We start from the raw sequence: 13,288 nt of genomic DNA on the forward strand, positions 1-13,288 counted from the left end.
CCTACTGCCCATCAGCTTCACCGGATGCCATTCTAATATTCTAGGAGGCAGAAAAAGTTAGTTGTCCATTCTCTCCATCCCATGCATAATTTTATAACCTCTCTCATATCCCTCCTTAGTTGGCTCTTTTCTAAACTGAGAAGTCCCAGACTCTTCAACATTTCCTCACAGAGAAGGTATTTCAATCCCCTAATCTTCTTGGTTGCCCTCTCAGTCTTCAAACGTTCAGACCCGATTATCCTGTAATTGGACACTGGGATTTAAAAAATCCCAATTTCATCGCCTTACACTTATCAACACTGAACTCCATTAGTCGCCCACTCACCCAGTTTGTGGAAGTCCTCTTAAGTGCTCTTCAGACAGTCTTGGTTTTCACCAGCCTGAATAATTCATTGCCATCTGCAAACTTAGCCACTATACTACTCACCCTTAATTCCACATTATTTATAAATAAATAGTACTGGCTCCAATATCAATCCTTGTGAGACTCCACTGCTTACTGCCCTCCATTTTGAGAACTGTCCATTGATTCCTATGCTTTGCTTTGTGTCATCTAACCATCTCATGATTGCTAAGTTTATTCAGGAGCCTTTTGGTCTGTCCCAAAATCTCCCCTTATCGCTTAATTACAATTTGTCCTAAAAATTCTGTTTTTTCGTGGCTTTAAAAGTTCCAATCAATGCAAGGGAAATATATATATACTAGTTTCAAAGCCCATTTACAAAAATGATCTTTGAAAGGGGAGAAGGGGCAAGGTGAAGGGACAGAAGAGCCCCCCAGCAGCTTACCTGATGGCGCGCTGAGGTCTGGGTCCGTCCGGGTCCGGAGTTGCGAGGAGGCTTCCGCGGTGGCAGGGGCAGGGCTGGTGAGGCTGTCCATGGCCCGGGCAGAAGGCCGGGCCGTCAGACAATGGCACAGGCTCCTGCGGGTTTGTGGCGGGCCCAGGGACAGGCCTGGCGCGTCAATGACGTGTCAAGGCTGTCCCAGGGCCCGCCACAAGCCTCCGGGCGGGCACAGAGATTCCCCACGGGTTTCTGGTGGGCCCAGGGGCAGCCTCGCCGCAGCCTGGATGCGGTGAGGCTGGCCCAGGGCCCACCAGAAGCCTCCTGGCAGCCTATTTATTCTGACTTTGTGTAGACAAGCTTCTAGTTCAGAATTTGAACAAATAACCCTGGGCAAAGGCGAAAGCCCAAGTGTATACCAATAGTGATAACATAAGTCAGAAATAGCCAGCAGTTGGTGTGGAAGGATCTTGATCCATCACAGCAGCTTATGTGATGGATTTGAAGTCCTAAGGTTTCAACGAATCAAGAGACTTACAAGATTCAAGATTGTAACCCTTAATCTTAATTAGATCTGTCAAATGAAAAAAAATCAGAAGACTGGAGAATAAGTACAACATAGATTCAGGTGGATGGCCATGTTGGTATGAAGCAGCTGAACAAAGTTTTGAACCCAGTGGCACTTTTAGGACCAGCAAAGTTTTATTCGAGGTATAAGCTTCTGTGTGTATGCAAACTTCTTTAGATATCTTTGTTATGTAAAACATAGTTCAACATCACGTTGCCAGGGGTAAACAGTATGATTTTTTCACAAGTCTATTAAGAAAGTAATTGTTTCATTTTCCTGCTATCCATTAAAAAACTCACAAAACAAATTCTCAAACCCAGAAAGAGAAGCTTCATAAGTCAGAGCTATGATCTATATTTAGCCTCATGTGCCCAAAAAGAGTTAGTGCATTACCTTGATGCAGAGTTTATCCTTCTCTATTTTCTTCCAGTTACTATCCTTTAACTTCCATTTTTGACACCTCACTGCAAAGAGTAAATCTGTAAAAGAATAAAACATTGTTAATACCAAGGATAACTGGAAAAATCAAACTAATTCCCAACATTCCACTTTCTGCTTCTGGAATTGTGTTCTTACATCCATGCTTCTATTCATCCATATAAATATGATTCTTTTTTCTATTCTTTTTTCCTAAAAAACCCTGATACTCAAATGGAAGCACTAACACAAAAACATTGCTGGGTTTCACCAAGGGCATATCTATTTGCAACAATAGTTGTCTAATCTTTAAACCGCCCCACGGCACCGCAGACTAAATAAAGGAGTAAGGGCCTCGAAGGTGGGCCATGTCCGGGATGAGGAAGGGTGCCGATAGGCCCCTTCCCCTGGACTGACTAGCGGAGGGCCCAATCGGGAGGCGCTTCGCGCCTCCTGATTGGCCCCTCCGCTGGTCAGTCCACCCCCAAGCTGCCAATCAGCAGCCCCGGCCAACAACCAATTGGGAGGAGTGAAGCGCCTCCCAACCCGCCCCACCCCCCACCAGAGCTTTCCTTCGCTCCACGGCGGCCATTACTTTGCTGGCCGCCAAGAGCAAAGGTAGGCTCCCTGGCCCCCCCGACAACGGCTCCCCAAACCCCAGGGAGCCTGCTGACCCGCTCGCTGAGCCGCCCAGCGCCCTCCCCAGGGCCTGGGGAGTGTTTCCCAACCACGCACGCCACCTTAAAACGCTCCCCAAGCCCCAAGCTAAACAAATAAGGCAAACCCAATTCACCTCTTTCTTGTGTGTCTTGTAATACTTTAAATTTTACTGTTTTTTCCCTTGCCATACAAATTTTGATAAATCTTTCTGCCATTGTTTGAATGGTACATCAGAAATCAAAACAGATATTGTCTGGAACAGAAATAATATTCTGGGTAAAACAGAGAAATTCTGACCAACAACAGTTGTATCTTATCCAACTTAAAATGTCTTTTTTCACTTCATCAAATAAATAACATACAAATCATATCTGATTACATAGTATTTATTTAATAGCCTGCAAGCTATCTGAAGCAAGCTGGCACATGGAGGGTAACACAATAAAATTTCCACAATAAAACTCCCCATAAAATGTTATCCCTCTCAATGGCAAAAAATTCCTTCCTCTCCCCCAACCCTCAATGGACTGCCAATAATCTCATGCCTCAGGGAACAGTTGGAAGGGAAGTGGGCATTATTCTTGCCCAAATACTCAGGTATTGAATCTTTTCAACCTTAAAACTCACCTTATTTACCAATTCATCTATTATGAATACATTTTTTCAAACATCTTTGTTTTCTCTTTATTGGTCTTAAAATGTACTAATGTACCAAAATTTTTCAATATACCCATTAATAGTTCAAATCCTTTTAAAGGATGCTCCAAAATTTAACACCAAGTCATTTGGAAAGGTTCTCAGTTTATGTCTCTTTTTAATTTTAACCCCCACAAAATCCTTTTGCTATTTGTATATCTTTATTCAGTATTCCCAAATGGAAAATAAACAAGAGGGATGACAATGAACAATCCTGTCTTGCACCCATATGGTCACATGATTTGGTTAATTCTTCATTAATAATTATTTGTGCTGACAGTGGAGTATAAATTGATTTCATCCATTTTATAAAATTGTCTCCAAAATTCATGGTTTCTAAAACCTTATAAAAGAAAGACCAATTCAGATTTATTAAATGCTTTCTTTGCATTTAAAAAAATCAGCGCAGCCTGCTTTTCATTAGGCTTTTCCAAATATTCAACATACTTTTAACATTGTCTTTTAACTTTCTCTTATGTAAAAGTCTGCACTGATCTTCATGAATATAATCTTGTAGGATCCTTTTCAATCTTTACATGAAAATTGTTCTGAACAATTTATTAGTCCTTATTTAGCAATGATATTCGTCTACAGGTTTCTTTTGTCAGAGTTAGGTTTTTAGGTATTAATGTTATGTTATCCTGTTTCTATGACTCTGTATTCTTATCTCCCTGTAAAATAGAATTCATAATAATTTGTAGAGGCTATAAAATTTAATTCTCAAGATATTTGTAATACAAACCCAATAATCCATCAGGACCAGGAAACTTTCTTAGATTTTTTTTCACTTCCACAACCTTACTTATTGAAATATGGCCATACATAATCACAGTCACTGGTATTCTGGAAGCATTGGTAAATTTTGTTTTCGAAGATATTTGTTAATTTATGCCAGCAGACATCCTATCCTTTACAATGACTACCAGTCAACTTCCATATCAAGCTATAGGTTCTGGTAATTACCTTTAAGGCCGTATGCAGTCAGGGCCCAGTGTACCTGAGGGACTGCTTCTCTGCTTATGCCCCCCCCCCCAAAAAGCTTTATGCTTGGCCACCGCCAACCTGCCAAGGATCACTGGCCCAAAAGAAGGCTGCTTGACCTCAACAAGGGCCAAAGGCTTCTCTGTCCTAACCCCCACCTGGTAGAATGAGCTCCCTGAGGATATCAGGGCCCTGATAGAGTCAAAACAGTTCTGCAGGGCCTGCAAGAAGGAGCTCATCAACCAGGCATTTGGTTAAGGCCAACTGGAATCAATAACATCTGCAGGGCCCCTGAATCTCGCTACCAAGAACCCATACACCTGAACCATGGACCTGTTGAACTGCTATGAATTAGACTGTTACTTTCCGTTATATTTGCTATTGTTATTGCAGTTGTACTCTATTTATACGTTATGTAGAAACAAAGTTCCATGTATTGTTTATGTTCCATGTGAACCCCACTGAGATTCAGGTGAGGGCAGTATATAAACATAAGAAATAATTTCAAAACAGTGTTCATAATTTATATGCCAACCATTTTCCAGGTTTATTTGCACATTCAAAATTTGTCTATTTTACATAATTCAATTTACTTTATATTTCTCTTATGGTTAACATAGATAACTGTTGTTGTAAAATCCTAATTTGTTAAGAAATATCTGTGTTCCTTGAAGAAGTCTGTAAATAGGGTTGGACACTTCGGCATCCAAAGCAGCCGTTCCCACCCAAAGCAGCCAGCACTGTGTCAAGGGGGGAGGGGAGGCACGGCACTGGTATGCCAGTTGGCACACACATGCTTGTGTGCCAAGCGGCACAACAGCGCCCGCGCCTCCGCTCCCCCCCCCCTGTGCCGCTGGCTGCTTTGGGCGGGAACAGCCGTTTTGGATGCCAAAGCGCCCAACCCTATCTTTAAATCTTTTTTGTTGCTGGAATTTAAAATATTTGGCATTTTCTCTTTTGTCTGGAAAAGTCTTTGGCAAGATCTCTACTTTAGAAACCTTCGTATCTAATTCTTTAGAAATCCAAAGCATACAAATTCCTGAAAAAGTTCTAGGTTGTTCTTCAAAGTATATTTTCTGAAATTACCATTTCTTTGTCTGCATGTGTCCACCAAGCCCAACTTCTCATTCAGATTAAAAAGAAGTGTTTGGTAATTTACCTTGTGTGAGCTTAATATTTTTATCAGCAAGTCTGTCCATTTTTGGAGAAATCACACCATTCCAGTCCCTCATTAAACACCAATTATTTCATAGGGAAGTTCAATTAATCTGTGGTTTCTAAAAATGCCCTTTATCTTCATTTGGAGAATAAATTTCCAATACCTGTTTTGACCTCATATTCCATCCCCCAAATCAACCATATTCATCTGTCAATACTCATTCTGGCTTCAACACCATTTTTCTTTTTTGTCAGCCCAAAAAAAATCATCACCCAAAAGTTTATAAGTATTTTAATACTTTTTACGGGTCTCTTGGAAACATGTAATTTCTTGTTTTAATTTAGTCAAATAATGAAATATTTTTCTTCTATTTTTATGAGCATTTGCTTCATTTATATCACATGGCTTCCAGTAAGGACTTCCTGGTAGATCGATGTTTTTACATATGAACAACACAGTCTAGATCAAGGATTCCCAACTAGAGATCCATGTACCCCCGGGGTTTATGGGAGCTCCAGAGGGGGTCTGCAGCCTTTTCCCTCCTGCTTTAATGGTTTCAGCCACAAGCTAGGAAGCCAGCCATTTCCATTATCTCCCCTGCCCCCTTCTGAGTGCGAGTTCTTGTAGTTTCTGTGCCTTGGAGGGGCAGAGCCTGCAAACCTACTCCAGGCTTAAACCCCCTCCATAGTCCTCCTCAAGCTTGCCTGTTAACATAGGTGGCATAGCAGGAAGGTGTAGATAGCTGATATCACTTCTGGGGCTCCTCAAAGCCTGAAAAATTATTCCACAATCAAAAGGTTGAAAAAGGCTGAACTAGAATATCAACTGGGAGATTATTTTAGATTGGAGGAAGATTGCTGAGATTGACTTTGTGTTCTTCAATTGTGGTTCCCTTTGTATAAACAGTGGAGCTGAAGCCTTTTGCTGTTTTGCCAAAGATTTGAGAGAAGGAGCCAAGCAGAAATACTACCTCAGTACCATAAATGCAGCTTCAAGCCATAAATGTAGATTCAAACCTGTCAAGCCTAATTTCCCAAAAAGGAATTAACTTAATTGATGGATAAAGACTATCTTTGATGAAAACAAGGCTTCTATGGTGAGAAAAACGTAGAGAGGAGACTTTAAATTAAAAGGGTTTTTAAGAACAACCACTGGTGATTTACCAAGAAGGGTAATACTGAGGACAGAAGGACATCTTGGTGAGTGATTCCCACCATTCAATCAGGGAGGTAGGAACTACTTTTCTTTCTCTTCCTGTTTTTTTTTGTGGAAGTAGCCCTTCCTTCAGTTTGGATACTCCAAAAACTATATCCTGAAGTACCACTGTAGATAGCCAATAGTAAGAACTAAATCATACAATCATAGAGTAATAGAGTTGGAAGGTACATCATGGGTCATCTAGTCCAACCCCCTACACTATGCAGGACACTCACATCCCAATCGCTCATCTACTGTAACCTGCCACCCCCTTTGCCTTCACAGAATCAGCCTCTCTGTGAGATGGCTATCTAGCCTCTGTTTAAAAATTTCCGAAGATGGAGAACCCACCAACTTCCAAGGAAGCCTGTTCCACTGAGAAACCACTCTGTCAGGAACTTCTTCCGGATGTTTAGATGGAATTTATTTTGAATTAATTTCATCCCATTTGTTCTGGTCTGTCTCTCTGGGGCAAGATAGAACAATACTGCTCCATCCTACATATGGCACCCTTTTAAATACTTGAAGATGGTTATCAGATCTCCTCTCAGTCGTCTCCTCTCTAGGCTAAACAGACCAGGGTTGGTGTTCAGTGTAATACTTGAAGGGATGTTGTGATTTTTCTCTTTCTATCTCTCTTATCTTCCTCTCCTCAGTGTCCAAGCTACTTTAAGTAGTGCATTTTGAATAACAATTTGAGCTCTGGAAATTTCAAATCTGAAGCAGGAGGGCGGTTTTTGTGAAGGAGTCAGGAAGGGGAGGGGCATATTGATTCCTGCCTCCCTAGCAACAGTGGTGAAAACCACCCAAAAAAGATGACCTTGTGGTACCCAGGGAGAAGGACCTTTCATAGTGCGTAAACAATGGCCATTCCCACTTTCTGAAGGAATCAAGCATAGGGTGCCATAAAGCAGTTAACACTTTAGTACTGGGCGTATTTGCCAGTTTGTTTTACTAGAAAACTAAGATTTCATGAATCTGCCAATTCCATTTTATACACTGAGCAATAAATGATATATTTCATGCTGGTTCAAGCAATAGACTAGGCTTACATGATGTGTATTACAATCTGACCTCAAATTTTCATTTATTTTAAAAGGTGGCTTATATCTGTCTCTTGAGAAACCTAGATGCAGGTCAAGAAGCAACAGTGAGAACCGGGCATGGAATCACTGATTGGTTCAAAATTGAGAAAGGAGTTCGGCAAGGCTGTATGCTGTTGCCTTGCCTATTTAACTTGTATGCGGAGCACATCATGAGAAAGGAGGGGTTAGAGGAGTCACAAATTGGGATTAAGATTGCAGGGAGAAATATCAACAACCTCAGATATGCAGATGATACCACTCTAATGGCAGAAAGCGAAGAGGAACTTAAGAGCCTGTTGATGCGGGTGAAGGAGGAGAGTGCAAAAGTTGGCTTGAAACTCAATATCAAGAAAACGAAGATCATGGCATCCGGCCCTCTCAATTCCTGGCAAAGAAATGGAGGTAGTGACAGATTTTATTTTCCTGGGCTCCAAGATAACTGCGGAGGGGGACTGCAGCAAAGAAATTAAAATACACTTGCTTCTGGGGAGGAAAGCTATGGCAAATCTAGACAGCATCCTAAAAAGCAGAGGCATCACCCTGCCAACCAAAGTGCGTCTAGTCAAGGCTATGGTCTTCCTAGTTGCGATGTATGGCTGTGAAAGTTGGACCATAAGGAAGGCCGAGCGTCAAAGAATTGAGGCTTTTGAACTCTGGTGCTGGAGAAGACTTTTGTGAGTCCTTTGGACTGCAAGGCGAACAAACTGGTCAGTCCTAGAGGAGATCAGCTCTGCCTGCTCCTTAGAAGGCCAGATCCTGAAGATGAGAAGAAAGGACTCCCTGGAGAAGAGCCTAATGCTGGGAGTGATTGAGGGCAAAAGAATAAGGGGACGACAGAGAATAAGGTCGCTGGATGGAGTCACTGAAGCAGTCGGTGCAAACTTAAATGGACTCCAGGGAATGGTAGAGGACACGAAGGCCTGGAGGATCATTGTCCATGGGGTTGCAATGGGTCGGACACGATTTCGCACCTAACAACAACAAACGTTTTCAGAAACTTCCCTTGTCTATAGTGAATAGCTGATAGACACAGAATTCAACAGCTTTATATGTTCACCCAGACTGAGGAACACCAACTGTACCATGGGCAGGGCAATATACTACAGTAATAAAGGCACTTTTATTGACCTATGCATCATAAATAAACTGTCCACTACTGACTACAAGAGCCTCTTGTGGCGCAGGATGGTAAACGGCAGAAATGATGTCTGTCCATGAGGTTGGGAGTTCGATCCCAGCTCAAGGTTGACTCAGCCTTCTAAGGTCAATAAAATGAGTACCCAGCTTGCTGGGGGGTAAAACGGTAATGACTGGGGAAGGCACTGGCAAGGCCACCCTGTATTGAAAACCTGTCTGCCATGAAAACGCTGGAGGGCGTCACCCCAAGGGTCAGACATGACTCGATGCTTGCACAGGGGATACCTTTACCTTTACTGACTGCAAAGTAGAAATAACTTTAGTATGGAAACAAGAATAAATGTTAAAGAGAATGCCTAGAGCCTAAAGTGATGGCGAGATAGTTCTCAGTAATGCTGCTAAAGCAGTCAAAGAAAAACTCAGCAGGAAGATGCAGTTCTGCCCCTCCATGCATGCTCAGCAACACTCTTCCTTCAATACACTTATTCTGCCACCAAAATTATTTTAACTTTGGCTAGAAGACTCCAAACACTAATGTAGCAGCAATGAAACAATTCAGAATTGAAACACAAGCTACAGCCATACAAAAGATAAAATATGAAAATAGACACTGTTAAATTGTGGAAAATAATTAAGAGATCAGCCTTTCACTTAACACCAATCATTACAAGATTTAAGTGATGTTACTCACGTACACTTAACATTGAAGAACACAAGTTAAATATCATTCACCAATTAATGCAATGAATCCGTATCATCTGGAGAGATAGAAGATTCAAAACTGCAAGGGTGTTCAATCATAATGTTATTTAGATGGTGCTGTTTTCAAGGTGGCAAGAGTTTCATCTTATGCCAGGTTAAGGAATCCTTGATAACTTCTAATAGCTTTCCAATTAGTAAATGACGAACATGGTTTACAAAGAAATTACTGATGATTTTACAAAAGTCAGAGAACACTGACAACTGTTTCTTGCTGTTGCTTTTCAGCCATTACACTACTGGCAACAACAGTGCTACAACTGCTTGTTTTCTAAACTGATCCTATTGCTGTACATTTCATCATCTCCCCAATACCAATACTTTGCTGCAGTGACAAACACTGAAGGAAAAACTGAGAATCCCTAGCTGAACTACTCATGAAGGAAATTAATGTAGTTCATGGATTATAAACCCAATCTTATTCAGGTCCAGTATTGTGTAGATTGTTTAGGTCAGGGCTTAATCAGCCCCAAGCTCCAGGCCACCAGTGCCTAGAAATTTTATTCTGGCATTCAATATTTTCTGCAACGACTTTATAGTAGTGTCTCAACAATGCTGAGTAGCAATGTTAGTGGGAAATGCTGTTAAGTCACAGTTTCCTTAAGGTAACCCCATTTCCTGTAATGCAAGAATTATTCAGAGGTAGTTGGCAACTGTCTGCCTCTTGAACTTCCTTGGATGACTCATCCAAGAACTAACCAGGGCTGATCCTTTGTAGTTTCCAAGATCTGGGCTGCTTACTAGTACAAAGCTACTCAGAATGCTTTGTTGTATCATATCAAAATGCTTTATTGTATCACAAAACAAACTATAACGCTTTTGTCACAGCTAACATAGCATTTATTTATGGTAGATACATTCACTTCATAACGATTTAATTTCTATAGCTCCATATTCACAATGAGACACCAGTAGTTTCAAGCAATAGCGAAAAACAGGGAAACTCAAGTTAGGTTACCTTTTTGTTACAATAGCAAGTATATTAATATACTGGCATATATGGCAACACTTATAATCTAACTGTAATAAACTATGAGACACTAAAGAGTTTTAGCTTAAATTTTATTGCAGGACTAATAACATAATATAATTAACAAGACACTGAAGGCTGAAAAATTGGTCTGGCTCCTTGAACTTGGTTACCGTATATACTCGCATATAAGCTGAGGGGCCTAATCTTTAAACCGCCCGTGGCGCCGCAGGCGCCACGGACTAAATAAATGGTTAAGGGGTTCTAAGGTGGGATTTGTCCGTGATGAGGAAGGGTCCAGATTGGACCCTTCCTCAGGACTGACAATCGGAGGGACCACTCGGGTCCCTCCGATTCCCAGCCCCAGCAACTGCGCGCTGCGCGGCTCGCAGTTGCTCCCTTTCCCGCCGGGCTGACGCGTCGGAGGCGCTTCGCGCCTCCGACGCTTCAGGCTGGCCGCAAGCCAGCCCCTGCCAGCCGCGCAGAGCGCGGCTGCCGGGGGCTCCCTGCCCTGCGCCGTGATGCGGCGAGAGGCGCGAAGCGCCGTGATGCGGCGAGAGGCGCGAAGCGCCGTGATGCGGCGAGAGGCGCGAAGCGCCGTGATGCGGCGAGAGGCGCGAAGCGCCTCTCGCCGCGTCACGCCGCCGGGCAGGGAGCCCCCGGCAGTCCTGAGACACACCGGAGGGAAGTAGGGAAGGAGGCATGGCGAGTCTCACCCGAAGGCTGGAGGCGGCCCCTTAGAGCATCCTGGCCGTCCCTTCTTCCTACCACTTGCCTCTCTCCATTGAAGACGCTGATCGCTTTAAACCCCCAGCTACTGCAGGCCGAAGGAGACTTGCCCGGGAGTGAACTCCATTAGACCGCCCTCAGGAAGAGCCTGCGCAGCCCCGCTGTGGAGGGGCGTGTGCCTCCACTTCTGTTTGCCCTGCAGCGACTCGCCTAGCAGAGTCGGAGAAGAGCCAGCTGCTTCCTCAGGGAATCCCCCCGAGCTGTTTTCGGCAAAGCGGCGAAAGCGAAAGCAAAGTGCTTCTGCAAGCCTCCGGGACTTTTGTGGGAGCTCTCCTCCTTCCCTCCGGGGCGGATGGGACGTCTCGAGACTGCCGCGGGCTCCCTGCCCGGCGCCCTGACCCGTCCGGTCCCGCTGCTGATTGCCTCGCTGCCGACGCCCACAGCCAGTTCGGGCGTTGCCAACGGAAAGGTAGGCCACGCCGCCGGACTCGCGGGCCCAGCCAAAGCCGCTCCTGCCCGGCCGCGCCCTGCCAGACTCCCCAGCCTCGCTAGCGCCCGCTGCATTAAGCCTGCAGCGGGCTTATTTACTAATTTCACAATAAAATGCTGGAAAACCTTATTGACTCGCATATAAGCCAAGGCTGGTGTTTGGATAGTGGTTTTCCCCCCACCCCTTCCCTTTTGGGCAGGATCTTTTTTTTCCTTTTTCTTCTCACCCCCCTCCTCCCTCTTTCCCTCTGACCCCTCTTGCCTTTTTATGTCCAATCCTCCTTGTCCCATTCCCTTCTTCTTAGCCAGGTGTTCTGTTGCCTCCACTTTCCATTCCTTCCTCTACGGGCGTTTCCTCCTTCTGCTCTCTCAGAGCTTCCTGCAGCAGCAGCAGCATGTACTAGCCTCGTTACTGCAGTAGGAGGGGAAGTGGAGACTGCTTTAAAAAGAGGCTGAAAAACGTGGCTTATATGTGAGTATATATGGCAATCTTTTTATCCACCCAGTGGACTGAGTGAACACTGCAGAAATATCAATGATGAAGTATGGAAACAAATGTGAGAAAGGAAGAACTGGCAGCAAAACAAAAGTGAAAGTGATTTGAACAGCATAATTCTGAGTATAGTCTTCATTAATTTGTGATCTAATATTAATATTCTCTCACTAGAGGATAAAACCTATAATGACAACCTATAAAACAGACCCAGTTTGACAATCACTTAATTCTCTGTCTATGAATAAGGCAGAAAAGTATGCAAAAATGCAAGAAATGATGCCCAAATGTAACAACTTCAAAGAGTATGGAGGAAATTATTAATACATTTTGTCTTCCGGACTACATATTTAAATCAAATCCAACTACAACACAATTCCTGATCCTGCCTACCATTTTATTCCAACTATAATGACCTATGAGTTAGGTTAAATGTACAGTGTGTGACAAGCCCAAAACAATGAGCATGATGGCTAAAATAGGGTTTGACAACCAAAGTCTCCTTCAATCTAACACTATCAGCTAGACCACATTGGCTTTCTGTCTGACATGCAGTGTTTTATATTTCTTTCCAGTCATGTGGTTTAATCCAGTGCTAATTTCTACTGACTGAAGGGATTTCTAGAAGGGAATCAAGGTCTTCTTCCCCTCTTCCAAATCTCATTACAGCTGGAAATATTCTTAAAGTGTGGGTCTTGGGACAGGGATCCCTAGGAATAGCATGAGAGATGATTCCGAGGTCAGTTGGGGACAGAAGAAATCAGCAAAAAGTGTCATCTGCCTGCTACTAGTGATCTAGCACTACATCCTACTGGTAATCCAAATCCAACCTGCCAGTTCTTCTCAAATGTGACAGATCTAGAGACTGTGCAACAGGTTCAAACACGCATAGATGAAGCTATACAACCATTAGTATCTTGCCTGTGAAGGGTCCTTCTCCTTGAGGTTCACAAAGACATCATTGGGTAATTTTCCCACTCGTTTTAGAAAGGCTGGAACTCTTTTCCTCTTCCTGCAGTAGGCATCACCCAGAGCCAGTTTGGTGTAGTGGTTAGGAGTGCGGACTTCTAATTTGGCATGCCAGATTCAATTCTGCGCTCCCCCACATGCAACCAGCTGGGTGACCTTGGGCTCGCCACGGTACTGATAAAACTGTTGATCGAGTA

The 13,288-nt window shown here is 43.4% G+C and overlaps 1 protein-coding gene across 14 annotated transcripts in view; it reads right to left on the bottom strand.

The window, feature by feature from the left end:
- BRD4 (bromodomain containing 4) overlaps nt 1-13,288 on the bottom strand; it is a 119,963-nt gene that overhangs the window by 89,860 nt on the left and 16,815 nt on the right. For 10 of the 14 annotated variants that reach the window (XM_077327447.1, XM_077327441.1, XM_077327440.1 and 7 more), the window contains one exon: nt 1,744-1,829. The gene's annotated coding sequence lies outside the window, so the exon portion shown is untranslated. Of the gene's footprint in view, nt 1-1,743; nt 1,830-2,560; nt 2,681-11,891; nt 12,042-13,288 lie in introns of those variants that run through there. The other 4 variants (XM_077327446.1, XM_077327436.1, XM_077327439.1 and 1 more) reach the window with 3 other exon arrangements.

The sequence above is a fragment of the Paroedura picta genome, chromosome 3 (assembly GCF_049243985.1).
Source record: "Paroedura picta isolate Pp20150507F chromosome 3, Ppicta_v3.0, whole genome shotgun sequence".
NCBI classification, from domain to species: Eukaryota; Metazoa; Chordata; class Lepidosauria; order Squamata; family Gekkonidae; genus Paroedura; species Paroedura picta.